The sequence below is a fragment of the Meleagris gallopavo genome, chromosome 3 (assembly GCF_000146605.3).
Source record: "Meleagris gallopavo isolate NT-WF06-2002-E0010 breed Aviagen turkey brand Nicholas breeding stock chromosome 3, Turkey_5.1, whole genome shotgun sequence".
Lineage (NCBI taxonomy): Eukaryota > Metazoa > Chordata > Aves > Galliformes > Phasianidae > Meleagris > Meleagris gallopavo.
In genome coordinates this window covers 26577130-26600393 of record NC_015013.2, presented here as the reverse complement: position 1 = coordinate 26600393, position 23264 = coordinate 26577130, and the positions used below count along the sequence as shown (strand labels likewise).

At 35.8% G+C, this 23264-nt stretch overlaps 1 long non-coding RNA gene across 2 annotated transcripts in view; it reads right to left on the bottom strand.

The window, feature by feature from the left end:
- Positions 1-23264, bottom strand: part of LOC116216445 — a 44828-nt gene that overhangs the window by 3277 nt on the left and 18287 nt on the right. Inside the window, exons 6-11 of one of the 2 annotated variants that reach the window (XR_004159187.1) lie at positions 22632-22759; positions 20784-20879; positions 13870-14000; positions 13121-13236; positions 8728-8847; positions 3261-3879 (exon numbers count right to left, since the gene is read on the bottom strand). This is a non-coding gene — a long non-coding RNA (uncharacterized LOC116216445). The other variant, XR_004159188.1, reaches the window with a different exon arrangement.

The following is a 23264-nucleotide window of genomic DNA, read 5'->3' as shown; positions in this document are numbered from 1 at the left end:
TCAATAATCTAAATATACAGAAATGAAACAAAGCGACTGTTCAGTGACCTTTCAAAGAATTCTTTGCACAGTGTTTATGCTTGGCAAATCACCACACAGCTGCAGCCATCAACACTGAGAAACTGCCAACCTCAAGCTTAAACCATTAAGCAGCCCAAATGCACCAAGTTTTGTGGGCTTATTAAACTTTAAGTAAGTTTACTGGCAATTAGAAATCCATTTTATTTTGATACTTGCTGTGTCATGCATTCTTCTAAAGACAGGTTGCCTAAACAGGCTCAGTCCACAAAGTTATACAAACTTCATTCTGTAACGCATCTATGCAGCAAATGGATTTGCTCAGGAAGAGCCTGTGCATTCCTGGCTGCAGCCTTGTGCCAAGACGGTTGGACATGCTCTGTATCTCACAGCAGTCATTTTCCCTTGCTCTCTTTCTGTCACTTCACTTTCTCTCTAGCTACGTAAGGTTTCTCTGTGAAGTAGATAATCTCAGATAAGATTTAATGTCCTCAGTGTGTCTATATTTATATTGTGATTTCCTATATTCTTCCTACCTCAATAATAAAAATGGAAGCCTGACTGGTACATAAATCTACTGTACTGAATGAAGCCTGTTATGTGAGGAGACATCTATAAAAGTGGATTTCACTGATTTAGTTTCCTGCTACAGGAAACTATAAAGGATGTTTAGGTTTGTACAGGAAACGTTGTCTTCTGTTGAATTAATACTGGATTTACATTGAAGCAGAGCTATCTATACGTGGGGAGAATATTTTCAGCCTGATAACGCTTGGCAATAAATGATTCTAGCATTGCTGAAGAACCTTCTGAATTTCTGATTTTTCCTGCAATCTGTCAGACTGCAGATGCAGGTCACTCTTTGTGTTTCATGAATGAAAAGAGAACATACAGAACTAAACCTGGCAGCACTAGAGGTGGCATCTTGCTTCCTGCTGGTCAGACTTTAGTACAATTACCAGATCTCCATCACGTATCTCTGTGCCCTCAGTTAAAGTTAATTGCATACCTTTGTCCAAGAATGCACATTATGCCACAGTGCTATCATAATGGACTTGTACCAGTATATCTAAAATTAATGATAACATATCATGTTCAGTGCCAGGAAATTTTAATATTACCATGGTAACTGTGGCCTTCTCAGAACTAATTATTACTACATTTACTTGGAATATTATCTATTCTCTTTAATTTTATTCTTTTTCAGAACTTGTATATAAATCTTGAGACCTGATTAAATGAAAAAAAAACCACTATTTTTGCATGTGCAGACAGTGAGAAGTTCCTTCTTTCATTCCAGATAGTTGGTCTCCATTTGAGCCAGTGCCAAAATTCATGTTAAGTTAGAGTCAAGAGTGTCACAACTTTGGATGGCAGGGAAAAAAACAAAATGCAAAGTGCCAAAAAGGAAATGCTTTTATACATTTATTTCCTTGTTCAGAATAGCCTAGAATGTATTTTATCACTTAATATTGGCTGTTTGTGCTAAAAATGCGAAACAATTTGGCTGCTTTCCAAATGAGAGGGAGATCATTCCAGCACTCATTTGCAACCAGTTTGGTCTGAGACTCCTGGAGCTACAAAGGTTATCCAGAACTATAAAATTTGTTTGCAGTGAAGTCATATTTATGTTTAATGAGATTCAGTAAAATCTGAAAACAACTTTTAGAAAGTCATCATTTTGGTACTATGTATTTCAGCAATGGCAAAATAACACTGGAAAACTTTTCCTAAGAAAAGTTGGGTTTGATGTCATTAACAAAGTAAATAGTATATTAAGGAGCATCTCCATTGTACAAATGTTATGTAGTCTGCATTACTAAACGCATGAACAACTTCAGCTAAAAAAATTACAAGATGATACCCCTCAAATCAGTTTGGACGTATGAGTTTATTAGAAACGTTCATTAGAAATGACCTGTTGGCTTCAGGTAATTTCTTATTTTCAATAAATTATTTTCAATAAAGGGTAGTTTCACCTTTCACTAACCTACAATGTTTTTTGCCCTCCCTTGAGACTTTAGACTTCTGCTAGCTACAGTAAATCATCTAACTTTCTGCATTCATTTTCAGAATAACTCTTTAAGATCATATCTTTCATCAGCCACTGCATCATCACACATATTATTTAAGTGATTAAGCACCCTTATGAACCAGAACATGCTACTAAAAGCCACTAGAGCATTTCAAAAGTGAGTAATTTGAAGGAAGGATATATAACAAGATATTCATTCAACAAAGGTTTTTATACATTTAATCGGCCAATTTCCTCATTATGCGTGTTATTGGGGTACAGAAAATCAGATTCAGTTTGGGAAATGCTGTAATGCAAGTAAACTGATAAAGCAGTAATGAAAACAAAGCATTTCAAGTCACCATATGTAAGAGCATTTTATTAGGTGCTTAGACTGTCCAATAGATTTTATTGTAAGCTGGTTTCTTAACTGTCAGTTATTTCTGAAGGTGAGGTAGGCCTGTGTAACTATTTTATAATCCAACTAGAATTTTTTGCTCTTTTTGTTTTTCTAAATGCGTTCTCATTTTTTACTGACATAAACAATGGGCGCAATTACTTTCCTTATTTATTATCTAGTGCATCTCTTTTCTAATGATTTCTGAAAGCTACGTGTTGCTTTCTGCAAGCATCAAACTTTGAAAACATTTCAGGGTTGATGGATTGGGATTTTCATCTTTACGATAGTGTTGTGGTTAGATAAAGATGGAATAAATTGATGAAGCGGTAAGGAATGGAAATTAGCCCCTATCTGGCAAAGAGAAGTTTACCTTTTTATTTAGCTTATTCTCTCATTCTTAACAGATGTTCAATATTTTCATATGTTAAAAAAAAATTAAGTACTAAGCAAATACATATCTTTCATGTTTAATAACTGAATCGTTCACAAATGATTAAAATGTTTTTATATTATTTAATCAATTAAATATTAATAAAACGACAACAACTGTGAAATGATTTTTGGACAGATGAGATTGGACATGAGAGAAGAAAACATAAAAAATAAATGAAACATAAAACATTCCTCAAAGTGTTCATGGAATCAAAAAACATGATAAATAAAGCTGTGTTAGAAAGCTGAGCAAATTCAAGGTATTCAGCTAGAACAGACACCGTGTTAGACATGTGAAAACAAGAAAGATGGTAAGTTGAGTTAGAAAAAGAGAATCCATTTCTGAAAGGACTTGCTTTGATGCCTAAAAGTTGCTGCTGAGAGACTGATACTTACCTATGATTGGAAATACTGTGAATGAGAAACTGCAGTTCAACATTGCCTCTCCACTCTGTCCCATTTGTCCATATACTTGCAGATTTTCTTTTGGTCTTGGGAGCATTAATTAAACAAATACTTCAAAAAGGAGCATATGGCTCTATATACCACGATGTGATTACCTCAGTGAAGAAGAACTTCTCTAATTTTTCCCCGCTTGCAATTGTACCCAGCATCCTGGCCATTCACCAACATAGTCCATAGTAGTCCATAGTGTGCAGGGACATTATGAATAAAATATTTTCTTTTATATAAAAAAATCTCAAAATCTCATGCCAAACAACAGAGCTAGTGAACCCGTTTCTTCTGAATTTGCAACCACTGACTTTCAGTCTCCTCTCAAGAATTGGACAAGACTGATGCATTTGCAAGACATCTCCCAAGAAAAGAAAATATATTGTTATCTTAGAAAAATGGACATCGTGATTTCCTTTTCTTTTTTTTTAGCTTACATTTAGCACCAGTATTACCACTGAATTCTACCTGCCTTCTCTTCAGCAGAACAGTAGGTCTCCTCTGCTTGACCCATGAATTTACACAGCACGTAAGACTCTTTCTCTGAAATAAGTCTCAATGTCTGTGGAAACAGAGGGGAAAATAATGAAACAGGTGGGCAGGTGAATGGACATCCAGGCGGCAATAGCACAATAGACCTTATTCCATTAGGAAATAAATACAAAAATATACAGTTTCAAAGGAAGAAATCTCTCCTGTAATTTCCTGCATCTGCTTGAGTGAGGGACATGGAACTGAATAGTAGAACTCCTCACACACAGTTTCCAGTCAGAGCAACCTTAATGCTGAATACGGCATTTTTTCATTGCAGCTGCAATTTCTATTCCTGTTGAGTTAACTTGCTGTTTGGAAATGTTTTTTGCATGACTGAGCATCGTGCTAGCAGAGAATGATTGTGCCCTAGAGCTCTGCCTCTCTGCATTTCATCATGTTACATAACTGCTTCATGTCTCTAAAAGCTATCTTCTTGTGCTGTATCTACATACTTCCCCAGAGGACACAGCTCCCTCCATGGCTGACAGCTTTTTACCATTTCCATGTTTTCTTTTCCATTTATGCTGGCAATAAGATTTGTCTTTTCCTTCTGGCCTTATGTTCGTTTCAGAAGGCGAGCAGTTCTCCAGAAATGTCCTTGAATTCATTTAGTAGTTTTGTTGCTTGTGCTTTCTCATTAAGCAAGGGAGATCTTGGCAAGACGAGTATTTTGAGGACAAAAGTTGAGTCATGAAGTTAATGAACAAAGACAGCGTTATCTCCAGCACTTACAGTAAGGCATTACATATAAAACAATGATCATCCTTTAAAACTTCTAGCAAACACAGAATAATTGTGTCCTTTTTTCAAGCAGGGAAGCCATCAAGGGAGAAAAGCACATGTCAGAAACTAATAAAATCTACCAGTCAAAAGCAAGAGGACAAACATATTTGTTAAGAAAACAATATAGCCTGAAACATTCTAGGAACTAATTATTCACTTGACAGTTCTGTCTCACAAACACACAAAGACACTTCATGAATGGATTTAGCTGTCTGGTTGCAGGGCATTTTTAATCACTAAATATTTGCTAAAAAAGAAATATTTGTTGGAAGAGATTGCATTGACAGTGGCATAAATCAAAATCTCGTTGTGAAGTTTATTTTCAATGTGGTAGCCTTTACATGAAATCAAAATTATTACCTTGCTTTTCTTGGTCTAAATGCTGGTATTCAGCCACAAAATTTAAACACAACCCAAACAACAACAACAAAAAAATTGAAGAATGTAATGGGCTGCTAACTTCTTATTTATGAGGACAACTTTGATGGACAGAATGAGAGGCAATATACAAGCAATGTGACAGCACCCGGGGCTTCTGCCACAATTAGATTTCTCTCCAGCCAAGGGGGAAAAATATGGACACAAGTAAAATTCTGATGTGTTCATTCTGTTCTTCACAAACAAGGGTGAGAAAAGTAATTTGCAGTAGCAGACTGCAATCACATGCCTGGTACAGCTTCTCCTTTGGGACAGTGGAGGCAGCAGGCCGTTTCAGGAGATTCTTGCAGGTGGAACTGGGAAGAGAGCTGCTCTCATCTCCAGGGAACTGGGCAGCCTGAGACACAGATCTGACTCCTGTATCCAATAGCACTTGTCAGGGATAGAGCAGGGATACAAACAGCTTTATCTAATCTATGCAGTGGCAAAAGAGCAGATGTTTATGAGCAATAATCATGAAGTACTCCAAAATTTGATGGATAAAGTAGAAACGTAGTAACTTTATGTCTCTGTAGAAAAACTTTGGCATGAGAATCATGAAAGCATGACCATTTTGTGTGAAAATGTAAGTTTGGAGGGAAGAGGTTGCTGGAAATGGGGACAGACATACCTCAGCTGTCAGATTAGATCAGGATGTGACGTGCTCTTTGCGATGCCTGCAGGAGGGATCAGTCACAGTGGGCTCCCATAACTCCAACCTTAGAAGATACTTGGCAATGTGTAACAATTCCAGTTAGTTCCTAGAGCCTAACTGATGTTATTTCTGGAGATGTTCACTTGCAGAGAATCCTGGCCTGAGCCCAGCTGCAGAAGATGCCTAGGTCAGTTGAGGATATTTTTTCCCAAGCCAGTTTATAACACCGAGAAGTGACTTCTGTCATGACAGTCCCATAATACTAGTCTGTGTCCTCTGATAATATTTCTAGATGAAGCTAAAGAAGATTAGCCCCTTTCCAGTCTCTGATGATAAAAATAAAATTTTTAGGCACAAGGTTTGGACTGATGCACAGTTTAATGCAGTCAGTGTGCTGTGCTGTGGATGCATTAGCAAAAGTGGCACAAACAGCAATGCATCCCGAAATCTTGTGAATTGTCAGCCGGATTTGTTTATGTTTCCCACTTCTGTTGCACTGTCCTAAATTGTCATTTTTCACTAAGGCGTGGTAAAAGCTAGTTAGTTGTGCTGAGATGGTTTGAACAGCTGATGAGCACCAGCCTTCAATATACAGGCATGAAGTCAAGAACTTACAGCAGTCTGTGCTGCTACGGTACTGCTCTGCAGCTCTTATGTACAGCTAACCACACTAGTGGCTGAGTATTACACTGTTGACTCTTGATGAGAGCACATCCCAGGAGTGAATTAGCTTGCCTAAATGCTTTTACTATCCATTAGCAGGGAATACATAAAGTATTGCTCAGATGGTTTGCATCCAAATAAATTCTTATGAATTCATTGCCTTTTCTCTTTTTGCATTATTAAGTAGAGTAATTAGAAACTCATCTTCACAAGTTCAGTTGAGCTGAATCTGTGTTGTTCCTTTACTTACAGAAATGTAGTATCCTCATGTGGATCCTTGAGTCTCATCAGATAAACAACGCTTAGCACATCTGATCACTGCAAGAACTCACAGCCATGACTAAAATCATGACAGCCTTGGAAGAAAACTCCCATTGGACAAATTCAGTTTTTAATCAGTTTTCACAAGACTTGTTTGTGAGGTACTGTATATATTCAGGAATTATTAGAAAATACTGTAACAAAAAACAGTCAAAACAGTAAGAAAAATGGGGATTTAAAAATGATTCTATCTAGTCCAGTGTCATGGACTGTTTCAGACATGTCTAGCAGTTGATGCTCAAGTAAATTTTGAAGTCAGGACATTTTTGGGCCATCTAAGAAAATACTAGGAGAGTGAAGAGTTTTGTAAGTATAAATCTCTGCTAAAATCAGTGACTTTGTGAGAGATTTAAGACTGGAGCCAAATCAGAGTTCCATGACCAACATTTACAGTTGCAAAATTAAAATCCAGTTCCTACTATAAAGAGATTAAAAAATTAGGACACTGATTTTAGGATTAAGGACACAGCCTGGATTTTAGTGGTCACGACCCATGCCTGTTTTCTGCCTGTTTACTGCCCTGTTTCTCAATGCATTGCAACAACCATAGCACGCCTCTGCTGCATTCTATTCTTTCTTTTTTTTCCTTAATTAAAATTCCCATGTTAATTTGGATTCCCTTTTTTTTTTTAATTCCAACTCCTGCACAGTCTGTGATCATAGATTTCTATAAAGGTTACTAGTTAAAATTCTTTTTTTTCTTTTTTTTTTTTACCAGATGTTATGCATCTTTAGTTAAAAGATCTCTTGAATTAACTGTTTGTGCTTACATCATGTTGCTTTCTTTCTTGCATTATTTAAAGAAGCTGTAATACTATTAGTAAATATTCTTCACATGCATTTATAAGCATTTAAATACTGGTATTCTCAATAAGAGACTTCATATTATTTAAGAGAGTAATAACCTCTCCTATCTAACATTAGCACTGACCCATTGGTCATATGACAGAATTTGGTAGTTTTAAACAATACATAGGCAAATTAAAACAATAACTTATTCCAGCAACACTGATAAAAATATGAATCTAAGAGCTACTTACAGTTAAATGCAATAAGAATGTGGTACAACACACCTGAAGCCTTTTCCAAAGATTAATACTTAAATCCTAAGGTATCTAAATTCTTAATAATAAAAATTTCAACAATGATACTCATTTAATATGCAAAAGGATCACATTTACATCCGCCCTTTATCCGAAGCATATACCAGAGACCCCAGCTTACTTCTTCGGTATGCCAAGTAAATACACATGCCACTCAAATACTTTTCTCCATAAATTTGGACTGCAAACTGCACCCTAGATCATAGGAACTTCATTTGGTTTTGAAATGAATCAGCTTTCAATGAAAAAATATAGCTATAATTTCCACATGGAGAATTTTTTTTATAAAGCAAGGTTTCAGAGCATTTTTTGAAATGTTCTTTGTTTGAACTCTGTGGTCATATTCACAGTGTGCCATAATGATGTGATGTGTTTTATTCTTCATAATAATCTAAATAATAATAATAATAATATCTAATACATAGCTAACTGACTTTTTCTTGCATCCTGGGTCTACTTTGGAAATCTTTCATTCCTGAAGGAAACATACACACGCACGGTATAGCTTTTCAGTTTCTGAAATGCAACAGGATCACAGCTAAGGTAGTCACAGGGTTTTTTAAGTATTATTTGAAGGTTAGAGGATATGATTTCCTAGCTCACAAATGGAGCAGACATTTTGTTAACAACCTTGAAACTGAAGAGCACGCTATACCTTTGACTGGTTTGACAGCTATTATCAGATCCTGCATCCTGAAATGTATTATAACACAAGACACTTTAATCTATTTCTTGACATTCACATATGCGGAAAATGTAACTTGTGGAATATAAGTGTCATCTAGTTCCAAGCATTTTAAATAAATGATTGTATTTACAAACACACATGTATATCTTTAAAAATATGAAGGTAAAAAAATGTTTTCCAAATATGTATTTAGATTACAGCTAGTAGGACTTATCTGAGGAAGCTATCTGGAGTATATTTGCTTACCTGTTGTTTTTTTTAATCTTTATTGTAGTTTTATAATGGATTTTCAGTCATGGAAGAAAATCTTCATTATCTTCTCAGTCAGCACACAGAATTATCCTAATTTCTTGGTGTTTAGCTGCTCTGTAATACAGAAGAAACTTAGATTGTGGATTTCTTTTTGTAGGAAAAAAAAAAGGAAGTATCTTATGCAGATTGATGTGGAGCCAAAGCGTATGTAGAAATATGAAGATCTTTGCAAGTGGAATGTGGAGGCTCTTTGGCTTTAGCTTTGGATTTTGCTAGAGTAGAAATCAACAAGAATCATGTAGTGCCTAAACATGATATTATATTCTTGCTCAGAAAGTAATGCCTCTTATTTATTTCCCTGGAAACTACAACCAGTACAAAGAGAACGACACATTATTTGATAGAGGAAATTCTCCATTACAAAGCACTATTTTTCAACACAGCCACCACCACTGGCTATGCATTTTTGCCAGTGATGAGCAAAAGCCTGCATGCTGCACTCATAAAAATCTGCATCAGCGGAGGTGACCAACTGTTACTATCACCACTGCTGAAATGCACCATCCACTGCCTCACTGTGCTCATATCCATTGTTTCATCTCCAAAAACATTCAGCAAGTATCGATTTCAGTTTTTTCCACATGGAGGAATTCAACAACACACCTTTGATTCCTACATACGTCCATGTCAGATGCCATTTTGTCATACTGCCCCTTTCTGTCACACTGCAACAAAATATAATTGAATGTTGGTGGGAAGGTTCAAACTCTATTACACACCACCAAAATCTGCCTCTGATGTCATGTGCCAACTTAATAAAATAGGTGGCATTACTTTTGGAGAAGTTCTCATTAATTTCTTAAGTTCTAGCTCAGGAAGAAAGAGATCAAAGAAACCAATCTCTATATTAGGAAAAAATAACTGTGAAAAAGACTGGAATATCATTGCTCAGATAGGCCAAATGGGTGAAAATGGTGACTATGATATCTTCACCTCCAAAAAAGTGAAGATCCATATGTTTTTATTTTGAAATGATTTTTTTTTTTTAATATCTCTGCTCTTCCTATAAAGTGGTGCAGATATTCTTTGCTTCTATGTGAGTGAATACTCTTCAAATTTCTTTCAATTATTCACTGACACAGCTAAATACCTTTCTATTCAGACAGCATTTCCTAGGATGAAAACAGTTTTTTCTCTTACTTTTCATATTATTTGATCTTCAACTTTCAGAAATCCCCAACAAGAGACATAAAACAACAACCAACCAAAGGGATGAACTATATATAGATTCAGCTAAATGCTGTGATTCGTACATTCTGGAAGATGGGCAGAAACATTCCTCCTTTACACTCGGATACAGTAAGGACATTTGTACCCCCATGTTCTTTCAATAATTTCTGAAAAGCATACTAGACCAAAAGAAACAATGAGCATCTAAACAATTGAACCTTGGTATCCTACTGATTTTTTTCTTTTTTTGTGTGTGTGTCTTCTACAGGTATCTGTGACAATTCCAGCTGTCTGAACACCTTCCAAGCTTCCCTTGCTTCTTTACTAACACCTCCTTGAGTCATGAAGTAACCAGCTAGACAAGAAAAGGCAAGTTCTGTTGTCAGTTTGGAGACATACATATATTAATTAGCTAGGTAGTATATGCTTGCTAATCAGCAGGCTAAGTAGGTCAGATGGAGTCTGGTTTCACCATTTTGCACTTTGTCAGGATGTTGCAGTGCAATTAGTTTCTCTCCTCTATTCTCCATAAATTTTCTGTGATCTTCTATGATTCAGTGCCTTTGGTCTTGGTTGAACCTGACCAGAAGGCATAAATGTCCCCAGAGGAAAAAAAGTGGAAGGTTGAAAAGCTGGCAGATGGACGATGTAAGTCTACATGCCTCATTTCCTTAGAAAAGCAGGCCAAAGGTATTCCAAATCCACCTCAAACATTGATCTTGCAAACAAAATCGGTTCTGAAGAGACTGAGTGTAGTCTGTTGTACAGCTGATAAAGTATATTGAAGCGTAGGGTGCATAGGAAGACTGTATACAAATACAAAGAGAGTGAAGGATAGCAGTAACAGGTTGAAAGTTCTAGAGGGAAAAATGTCTCCTTTTTTTTGTTTTTAAAAATATGCCACCATGAAAGGTGTAGTCACCTTTTCACATGGAGAAGATAGAATAGTTATGCAAGTGCTAAAAGAGAGCAAAATGTGCAGATGATCAGGAACAAAATACATTAACACACAGCTCACAAAAACAAAACTTTGCTTCAGCAGCTTGCAAGGATCATGCCTTGGATTAAGTGAGTGTTCATCACTTCCTTGCCAACCCACCTGTCAGTTCTTTGTGAACACAAAAATCTTCTACACTTAACATAACCCTGAGACACACATTATTGTGTCATGTATACAATTTTCAGACACATTAATGGCAATTAAAAGCGAAAGACACGAAATTTTAAAATTGCCAGAAACACAGCTATAATCACATACACCCTTATGACAGAGAAGGGTCCATAACATCTTCTTCCTCATCATTATGTATGAATACTGATAGGAAACATATACAGGGTTTTAAAAAACAGAATTCTGTTTTTTACATTTTTTATGCTTGCTACACTCTGCAGTTCCAGCCTCTTTTACTGTCTGAGCATCAAAAAAATGTTAAAGACCAGCTATGAGCAATAAAGACAAAATACTTGTTCTGGAAAGGGTCACTGATAGCACTGTTATGCTCACTGAGGTTTTCAAGTGAAAGCAAGAATTCCATAGAATAATCACCAAATCCCAGTTTAGTGCTCTGATTAGTGATAGACACCACAATATTTATCCTGCAAGAAGCAGACTGATAAGTTACAGTTCTATGTATGATGCAATGTGAAGAAGTAAAGAAATTGGGAACTCCACAAGGATCACACATTCATTTTAGAAGAAAGCAAGGAGGGAAGTCTCTTAAACTCTTTCATTCCTAGTAAAATTATTCCTTGCTCCATCACCCCCATTATAGCAGCATTACATGTAAAGAAAAGGCCCTTCATAATTGTACTGCTACCAACATCTTTCTCACATTTTAAGTCAGTGAAGAGCAGGAAATAATTTTTGCACTCAGAAAAATGGTTCAAGGTTTCTAACAGTTGAAGAAACAGTTGAAGAAATATTTTGAATTATTAATAAATATATATATATATGTATTTTTTTCCTTTTTATCCTTTTTTCTGCTCAACTCCCATCAACCACTGGGCCAAAGTTAACTCTTTTTGAGTTTTTCTGGACTCTTCATGCAATCACAGATGATAGCATTCTTCATGCACTATGCATTTAGTACCTCAACTGAGATTACTGGAAAATTATCCTATACATGATCTCATTTATCCCAGTCTATGATTAGTATTGGGATTATGTGCATCCTCTTTTATGAAGAAATGAGGTTCATACGGGTAGAAAAGTTTTATCAGATCCATGCAAATGAGCCTCAGCCATCCGTTTATAAACAGTTATGCCATAAGATAAAAATTCTTATCTTATTCATACTGACAGTTCTTTATCTAAACTCAGAAGAATATAAAGGAAGAGTTCAATTCTCATGTCAGTAGAAATTTTACATTCCTTTAATAAACAGTCTGTTATTCTAAATGTCTATCCACAGCACCAGATGATTTCTCTAACCATTAAAGCAGAACTATGATTCTGTCCTGAGCAGCAGAAGCAGACATAATACACCCTGAGAAGGTTCCCATCTGATATTTGTGCAAATGCTGCTGCAGTGAAGGGGACGTGCCTAATATGACAGATTTAAGGACAACACCATTGCCACAAACAATTTCAAAGATGTCATATTTTACAATTGTCAAGTCTGATATTTTCTTTCAGAGAGTAAATAATAGTTTGTTCATGCTGGAGGGAAAGAAATTTAAATATGTTACCAATGAATATTCTGAAAATGAATAGTTTCAAGGCAGTTTGTTAAAACAAAAATCAACAGCCAGTCCTTCATTTCTTTAAAAAAAAAATGGCTCGAACACTCCTTTGGATTGTAGATGTATTTCTCTAGAACTCACTAGCTAGAGGAAAGGTTAAATTCAGGTGTCTTAAAAATACAATTATAAGAAACTGTCATTAGCGTGGTAATCTACAGAAGTGCCAGAGTGATACCATTCAGCATGCTGCAATAAGTCGTCTATTTCCAGTCTTATGTGAAGACAGCCATAACATCAGGTAGGGCTTGTTCATGTCTCTTATATAGGGGAGCTAAGCCACACCAGACAGGAGCAAATGCTTACAGTGTTCTGTTTGTGGTCATTTTTTACGGGCACTGGGCACACAACAGATCTGTGTGTCACACCTGTGTGCTTTGAAATGTGGAGTTACTGGTGTGCTGTAAAGCATGTCTACCTGCTCACTGAGTCATGACTTCTTCAGGCAGAAAGGCTGGTTCAGTACGATCGCCTGCACCATGCACTATTTAACAGGGCACAAGGCAAATATACTTGAATGTGCTAGTGGGAAACCTGCAAAAGAGGGAAACAGAATATAATCTCCTTAGTAATTTCCATATTGGCAGGTATAATTTCATGTCACTTTCAATAAACTTTTAATTAAGGGAACTATAATCAGTTATATATCTCCATATTTAACATGTGTTGATAATTTCTTCACAGTGGATAAAGCGGTGCATGATAAAGACTTTATGGTGACTACCTACCATCTAGGTTTTCAGAAAGTGTCCGAACTTCATGAGCCTTTGAAGTAAAAACGTAGTTACTCTTGCAGTGTCTCAGAACTTTTTTGTTATGTGCATTGAAGCTTTTACTAGTCACTTAGCTGAATTATCAGGATTACAATCTCCTATTCACCATGACTAAGATTAAATAACATAGAAGCAGAATGCTGTAAGGGAGTAGCCTAAAAAGGCTTTTAATAAGACGGAGGCTGTCACTGTTATCATACAAAATCAATTCTTCAGTTGAAGTCATTTTACAAGTAGCAATTGTGTCTGTAAATGCAGAGATGGCTTCTGTCAGTTGGGATAAGCCTCACAGCACTGAGGCTTACGCTGCTCACTTTCTCATCTCTTTATTCAAATTTATCCAGGTACCTTATAAAATAGATACAACAGAAAATCAGGAATGTGTATAGGCTACCTCCCCAGTGCTTTTAGTTGTGACCTGGCCATTTTTTTCTTGCTCTGCTGTCAAGCATTTTGTCTGCCTGCTCTTCCCTGGTTGTTTCTTCCTTATGGACACTAAATCCTCACTGATGGTTTGTTCCTCTCCTAGAAGAGAGACAGGCAAAACAGGAACTGTTTGTGGAAAACTGAGCTGAATACACTGGAAATAAAAAAAGGCAAAACAAGAACAGCACAATCTCTGAGGAAAATAAACCCCAGTGAAGTTTGCTGGAAGAGTGTTTCTAAAAGAGATAACTCTTAAATTTGGAAACTCAATTTCCAAACAAACTTGCAAAGCCACTTTATACCATATCCTCCAAAAGGATTACTGCAATGGAATTATTAACTAATGAACAATAAGGCCTTTAAGAAACAGAGCACATGCTGTATGATGCAATTCATTATCATTTTTCACACCTATAATGCACAAATCTCATCTCAAAACATAGACTGATGAAAGATATAAGTAATGCAGAGGAAACAGTCTTAGAACACCCATCATTATTTTGTTTTGCATTTTGCTTTTATTATGCATATCTCAATGAGGAATTGGAGATACCTGGCTACTTGAAAACAGGTGTTTCTATTTGCAAATATCTAAAAGGCATCCACTGAGCTTATGCTCTGGTAACTGCTAGTGATAAATTACATTAACTTCCTAGCTTGCAGCAGCTGCCCTGAGAAATTTGCTGTCATAGGACTGCACTTTTAGAAATCCACATTTATAAAGTATCTACACACTCCTGGAGCAAATCGAGTTAGCTATGCAAATGGCTCACTAAAACCTCTGGCATTTTCTTGGAGAGAGCCCTACACATGAGCCCTGTGGTCGTGTTCCATTTGTTGAATTCATCAGTCATTGAACTTTGCAGTTTCCAGAAACATGTTTATTTTTTGAAACAGTTTTCTGATATTTCACCAGGTCTAATCAGGGTTTTGTTAACAACTGGGAAAACTTTGTCATCATAAGCAGTTTTAAGATTTCTGCTGTTATCACTCAATCTGTAACTGAATGTAAATAGTTGATTTTATGATCTTAGGAATCACATACAAAATACATAAGCAAATAAATAAGAACTAACAGTACAAGCAGATAATCAGACCTCTGTGTTTTAATTACCTTTAACATATAAAGTTGTCATAACTACTACTGTAGATGAGTTTAGTATTTTATTGGTTAGAGTGTCACAATAAAAAGCTTTGGATGATGGCAAAATATCAAAACAGTAAGCCATAAAGAGCACCTGCACATGATTTCCATGGCTTTACAGATCTGTAAAATGTGTGCAGAAATCTTAAGTTTGAAATGAAGCTGTAAAATAGAAATGTCACATACATGTCTACTTATTTTATCTTAAATAATTATATTGAGGCATCACAGTCAAATTGTCCTGCCACCTACCCAAACACAATCAGCAAACACTATGACCATTTGCCTCATTACATTAAGTAGCTTACTACAATTCTTTAAACATGTGAACACCACAAAATCAAAATTCCTCAAAAAATGCAATTAAAATTTGGACTTTCATTTAAAAATACTCAGTGAGGAGTTTTCTCTTCCTCTTTTGCGAGTTAAGAAGCTTGCTGTTGGAGTGCTTATTAGGAAAACTGAAACTGGATTCAGTCTTCCTGAAGAAACCATGCTCAGCTCTTTATCTGCAAAGAGACAAGCGATCTATTCCAGCCCAGCAGGGTGAAATATATATCATTTAATTCAAAATTATCATCAATTTTGTGGAACTTTCTTTGCCTCAATAATCTCCCAAGATGTAACAAAAAATAGAATACTCTGAATTAGAAAGGCAATGAAACAGGACATAAACGTGACAGAAATCCTGCTTTCCCTTAAATATACAATTTTCTGTACATTATTTCATGACCATATTGCTCACATTATGTTTTTGTAGAAGAAGCAGAAGGATAAATCTTCCTTTACCACTTCCTGAGTCAACACTGCAAATTTTAGACTACAGCATACTAACAGTGAATTATAAACTTCTTACTCCAACATCCACCTTCACAAATTCAAGCCACTAAAAGGGAGGAAAATAAGAAATTATCTTCAGAAGAGAACTCAATTATATCCATAGCAATAGTAATAATAATTCTCTATATGAATCTTCAGAGAGGCAATATTTAAAGATAAATCCTGAAGTTTCATGCTATCTCATACTACGTTGCTATACTAAGTGAGTTGACAAGGTGCTCTACAATGTGTACTGCCTTTGGGAGTTCCATTCAGAAGCAGCTAATGTTCACAAGGGTTAAAAAAGCAAGTATCTCTAGAAGGGCACAGATTTGACAGCACTGTCTAAATGAGTAAACAAAAGCAAGTAAAACTGCAGCAAATGATAGATCGGTTCTTTTTTATTTTTTGGGTTGCTGTGGGCCACTACAACTGTCTATCAACAAGTAACTTTCCCTGGAGAAAACTGCAGTTGGACATGATATTAAACAGGTAAGTGGAACCTGTGTTTTCACCAGATCCCAGCTGTATATTTCCTAGGGTGAGGCTTTTGACCCAAAGTGAGCTTTTTTCTTTACAAGTCACTACATAGATTCTGGGACCCCATGCAAGGTAATAGTGAATAAAAATGAAAAGCTTTTTCTGTTCAAATCCCAAAGTTAACCTCAGGTAAATCCAAAAGATTAAGAGAAGAGCCCTCTATGTCTGCACTAGTTTTGTTGTTGTTTTTCTCCTGCTAGAAGAAATAACACAGGCCATATCTGAGGATTTGAAAACGCTAGCCTGAATATGCATTTAGAAAATCCCATAAGGATGCCAGCTGTGCATTTATAGATGGATGAAAAGTGCAGACTGTTAGCTGTGCTGTCATTTTCTTAGAGATATTAAGATTTGCTACTAAAAAGCAGGAAAATGCAGTTACAGAGCCTGCAGCTGACAAGCTCTATTGATGAAGGGCTGGTAGTTTTCTTGTGGAGACTTGTCTTGACAGCTGAGGAACCAGAAAGGTGGTAAGAGACTGACATGATAAGTGGATTAGAATGGAAAAAACTCTTCAGTTGGATTGTTTTTTTTTTGTTTGTGGGTGTGGAATTTTTGTTTGTTTGTTTGTTTTGGTTTGGTTTGTTGTTTTTTTTTGTTTCTGTATGTGCTTGGTGGGGGCTGATGAAAAAACCCTAGGGTGGTAATCTTGAGGAGAGCATGCGTCAATAAAGCTGCCTGAGCTACTTTTGTGCCAGCATGGAGGGTTTTGCAAGATACGTCACAGCATTTACAAGACAAAATGATGATAGATGCGTCTCTGATGATGAAACGATGTAACATTTGTGGTGTTCTGAGACAAGATAGAAAAGAAGAAGGAAAACATTTCCACAGGGGGTGGAGTCCCACACTTCCTTTCACTCACCCTGGCTTGGGCAGGGAAGTCACTCATCGTACAGGCAGCTGACTGCCAGTACAAGCTAACATCGTAGTAAACATGGCGTAAAAGTAATGTCTAGGTGATCAGGTAATAAAAATAAGCCTGAGTGATTAGATACCAGGCAAGCACACCTCTGCATTGGTCACTGGACTGGAGGAAACCCCAACCTATAAGACCATCAAAGCTCCAAGAGAGCCCGCTCACCCATTGCACGCATTTTTCCCTCTCCAAAGTGAATTGATTCACTTTCCTCTCCTCAGTGTCTTTCAGAGGTTTAGATTTAATTTGGCCTTTAATAGATCAAGGAAGGCTTCAAAATATTTGTGAAGCTTTCATTGATTAACCTGAAAACAATGTCACACTCCTTAAGTCATAATTCTAAGACAGAACTGTCTGTTACCTATGTAATTTAGATTTTCATTTAGTATGACAGCTCTTGGTTTTAGTCTTGTTTAATTTACCTTCAATTAGGATGTTACTATAATTAAATTCCACCAGAACTATTGGATTATATCCCAGCTGGATACACTGAGGGATTTATACAGCCTTATTTTTCCAAAGTTGGAAGAAAAAAATAAGGGAAAATGTTCTCTTTGTTTGTTTGCTTAAAAAAAAAAGTGTTTGAATAACTTTGGCATAGACAGACATCAAAGCTTGCATTCTGGAAGAATGCATACATATGTGCACAGAAATCATCATTCTACATTGGCAAAAGGTGCTGACAGTTGAGGAGGGGCTAGTTGAATCTCATTTGATGTCTTCTCACCTGCCTCAGCTTCAAATTTAGTCCTTTGGGGTAACTTTTCAGCAGAGAAGTAAGCTGGAAAGATCCACTGGTGTAGTTATTGGAGAACTGAACATGCTGAAGCTGGCTCTCAATCAGGGACAAAATTACTTGGTTTTTACTATTTCATTTTATGACATTTTTTTCTGTGTAAGCTTTTCTGTATCATTAGCATTAGCCTTCTGAAACAAATTCTCCTCATTAATACCTAAGAAGTTCAGGACTGATTATAATCAGGCAGTTTGCACAGAGACAGGTGACAAGACGGAGAGAATCTCACTGCTGCAGAATCATCACAAATTATAACATTCTTGTTAATTTAGCAGGGATTTTGAATGAGACTCTCACATTATCAACTATATTCAATGAATATAGACCATTTTCCTACAATGGGATTCAAAACAAGATGTCTTCAAGCCTCAGGATATGCAATCCAAGTAAAGTGAAGCCTCTCAAGTAGTAGCATATTAAAAGTGAGAGAAAGAGAAGAAAAACAGTATATTAAAGAGCCAACCTTCATTACGATTTCAGTGTGCTGTTCTCCTATGCTCTTGTAACAAATCAGTGTCTTGTTCTTGCACATCTGTCTTACAGACATATGAGGCACTGCTTTCCAAAGGTGTAAGAAGAATACTACTGCAAAATGAACTTCACCCATTTTTTTTTTTTTGCAATATCATAGTGAATTGCCATATAAACAAATTGCAGCAGCACAGTTGTAGTCTCTAGCACAATAGTACTTTAAACAGGATCAATGAATAAAGAAAAGCAACTATTATCAAAAATATTTTTTAAAATCACAAAAGAACAAAGCACAGAAGAGTTGATCAGATAATCACATAAATTATGCTCATATGTTATCTATGGAAACAGAATTGATTAATTGGGAAAAACAAAAGTCAGAAACTGCAAGGTGAATCATATTAGCAACTAACTAGTATTAGCAGTATATGGGCTATCGTTAATCCAAGCAGTAATTTCATGTTCTGGTGAAAAGTTTAAAGGTTAAGTTTTATGTGAAAGAAGTAGAAGTATTTTTTTTTTTCTCATCATACTCAGTTATGTTAAATTATTAATTACATTTCATTAATTTGACCCAAATTTGCACAGAGAGGTTTTGCTGAACAAAGTGACTAATGGCAATGTTGACTTCAGGGAGGTTTATTTTTCCATTATTTACAGAAATGTTAGCAGGGAATAATTAGTCCTGACAAGTGTGTTTATTAGGTGACCTGAATAGTGGGTCTAGCATTGTGGAGCCTGCAGGAGCTTTTCTATTACTGAAAAAATTTATATTGTTCATTTATGGAGTAGAAGCCAAAGAAACAATGTCTTCACTAGGACAGAATATTCTGGTTGCTTGCTAGAATTGCTTTGTTAGTAATCTGTCTATAACACCAAGTTTTAGAAAATTATTTCTGTGGCATTATCATAAATGAGTGCTAGAGTAAATCTGATCTAAATATGAATGCAGGTTTTTATAGGAAATAAACACCAAATCCCATAACTATGAAAATGCACAGCAGATTATTTATAGAAAGTTCATTTAAGGTTCTGACTCTTTGAATTTTTTCCTGAGGTGATATAAGTTGCTACAACAAGGTCTCAATCATCAGGACACAAGTACAGACTATAACAGACAAGAAAAACAAGTTTAATTTTATTCTTTTTTTTAACCACTAAGAATTCATGCCTGTTTTGTTTTACAAACAATTGGTATTGCTTTAGAATAAGAGAACAGAGAATAATGAAATAAAGTACGTTTGCTAAGTCCTAGTCAAATCATGTTCATCTGGTAGATGTGGATCCATGACAGTTGCATGTACCAATGAGAATCTTCAATGCATTTAGGCAGCCTCTATTTCTGTATGCTATCTGAAAAACAGATCATTTTTAAAATGATGCGACTCTCCTACCCTGACAAAAATAGCAGACTAGTTGTAAACTTATTGGAAAAAGCTCAGATATATTGCTTTTTGCTCCAAAGCCTAAGAGCTATTCCTCAAAGAAATTTTGAAATCAGCAGGGGCCAATTTGACAAAGGAAGGAAATCACACCTGGGTCATAAGCCAACTCGTTTTTTATAATTCAAGGGAGTTCACGCATTATTTTAATTTATCAGAATAAGATTCTGTGAGTGTATGTGCCATATTGATTTAGTACATTAGCATTAGAGCTTAATGGCAATAAAGAACAATAACTATTACTGGCAATCCTTATTATATGTTCTGTTATTACTTCTTTGATGTCAAAGTGATAACTAAGTACCTGGGTTTACTTTATAATATGGACTTCTTTGGAAGCTAGCTCTGAGTAACAGAACATTCTCTTCATTACTTGTTACAAAATGTGGATGTTTGATCAGATAAAAACACTTTCTGTATCTGAAGAGTTTGTACAGAGACAAACAGCATGCCAAAGATAACTTGATATTATTAATATTTGATTTCTTTATTAGTTTCAGTTTTAAGGGAAAAACAACATCTGCCCATTGCCAAAGTTCACTTCCCTTTGAACCATATTTGGATAAAACTCACAGCTGAAACAATTTACAACATGAAAAGAAAAATCAGCTTTTTTTTTTTTCCTTTCCTGGTTTCTAGTGTGCTTTAAATATTGAGGAAGGTAAAAGATTTGTCAGAACATCAAGCTCTTTCTGTTTTAAAAGTAACTTCATTATTATATGTTAGTATACAATGTACTTGCATTTTTTACCAAGTTCAAACAGGAAAAGTAGGATGAGGTATGAACACTGATGTCTGAAGGCATCACAGGAGGGAGGGTCAGCACTCTCCTAATGAGAAAAAAAACCTGCACAAAAGCAAACACAAGCAATAACACAGAAGCATGACACCAGCAAACTCTGGAAGGTTGGCATCCTTTATATGTCAAAAGAACTGAAGCGCATGGAAACTTGAGATTCTTTGTTTTTCTGATTAACAAATTTGCACACTTGATTACTGAACAGTGCATTTGCCACTCAGTTCACTGTTATTTCTTGGTTTCACATCTGTCTGCAGTGTGTACCTGCCTGACTCAAACCTTGGTGGCTGTAACACACTGACAAAATAGCCCATAGCTGTTCTATATCAAAATGCATAAAAATATTTGTCATACCTTAAGTCTGCCATAATTTGATTTTTATTTTGAACACTTGTAGTTAGAAATATACCACAGATACATTGATTTTCACCTTGAAGATGTATGTTTAATTCATTAAATTAGCAGTCAAATTCACCAGAAATGCTAAATTTGTCAGCACTGCATGTGTATTCTGGATCTTCCTTCCACAGTGAATGCATTAGCTTATTAAATTATTTTACAAAATAACACAAGCCCACTTAAATAAGAAAACTTACACATTAATAAATATATCACTGAAATCATACAATAATGTTAGAATTTTATGACCACATTACTTGCTGTACAGAGCCACATCTGGTCCAAGGGTTGGACACACCTGATTTAAAACAACTGCCCAACCTCTTCTGGGCTAATCAAAAACTATATTTTTTGTATTATTAAAATCTCTCAAAGACTGGCTGGCATGAGTCATCAGGCAACTCTCTAGGAAGCTTGTTCCAGTATTTTACCACACTCACATGGAAGAAGTTTTCCTAATGTCCACTGTGAACCTCTCCTAGTGCACACTGTTACACATTTACATTCCAATGTACACTTACTCTTCCAGTCTTATCCCACCTTGTATATTAGTGCTGTTGTTGAAACTATACAGATCTCATCTGCATAGTCACAGAAATAACTGCTTGAAATCTCAGTTTATGCCAACATAAACACTTCTCTAACGTAATTAGCATAGACAAGGACAAACCTACTTCAAGAAAACTGCAGATGGTGTTACTTCACCAAGCAAAAATATTTTTTATATGGATGCTGCTTGCATTCAAAAACTGAAATTAAAAAGTGCATTCCCACTAGGGATGGAAGTGAAAGAAAAATGTCTGCATTGTCTGTTTGTTTCTTGGGAATATTCACCCTCATGCAACTTTGGACACTGAGTCTGAAACACAATTTCTTAGATTTTGATTATTTTTTTTTTTTTTTGTAATAATAAAGGTGGGTTTATTGCCTCGTCTTTTTTATGTTTGTTGCATGACTAAGCGAGAGGCCCTCTGATGCGTTTTGTTGGTGAATGATGAAAGCAGATTTTGTCTTTAGGGGAAGCACTTAACTACTAAGCAAGCTTGTATTTCTAAAAGTATCTTCTCAAAACCAAATCCACCAAATACAAATAGTTACAATTTTCCTAGACCTCGTTTGCACTTGTGCTATTCTCATACATACAAAAACCCTTCTTGATTATCCCTGGAAATACTTTATTTATTCAGTCTGGAATGCTTCCTCCACTCCAAAAAGCACTCACAGTACTTGGTCATATTAAACTTAATACTATACTGATATGTTTCATCAAATAATACTTTCAGAGTACAGTTTTACCTATTCTGTAATACCATGAGTTCAACAATTCTGTTGCCACTACCAGTGACTATAAATAGCAAAATTAGACTAAAGAGAACAATAATACAGTGTAGAGCATCTTACCTCTAAATAATTCAGACACTTCTTACAGTAGACATCATTGCCATCTGTCAGTATGCAGATTTAACTTAGTTAAATCTGGCAATCCTTTCTCACAGGACAGATGTCCACATAAATCATAGGAGCCCACGCTGAAAAATTTCAGTAGAAAGATCAGTAAATGAAAGAACATGGAGTTTTATTCCTATTGAGAATCTATCAACACTATATGTCTTTTTATATGTATACAATACTTACACATACATATTTTATATATGCAACAGAAACTGTTTTCTCATATTTTTAGAAACATGTGGTGGAAAATAAAATAATTATTATGTTGTTTGCCTTATAACAGTATCTCAAGTTGCAGACTTTGCACATGGCTAGTTGAATATTAATCTCAGAAGCTCATTTCTCCTTAAGATTATCAAACCTTTTGCATTTTCTATTCAAAACCAAGTTTAAATAGCTCTACTGAACCTTCAGAAGTTCAGTGGGACATTCACAAACTGACTGGTGGAGTTTCAGACACTACAGTCTCATATTCAGTTCACATTCTCTTTTCACAGTTTAACTTAATACAAGTGAGTATAACCCTCTTTTTCAAGGGGGAGAAATTGCCAGTCACAAGGGGCTAATCAAAAGTATTAGTAT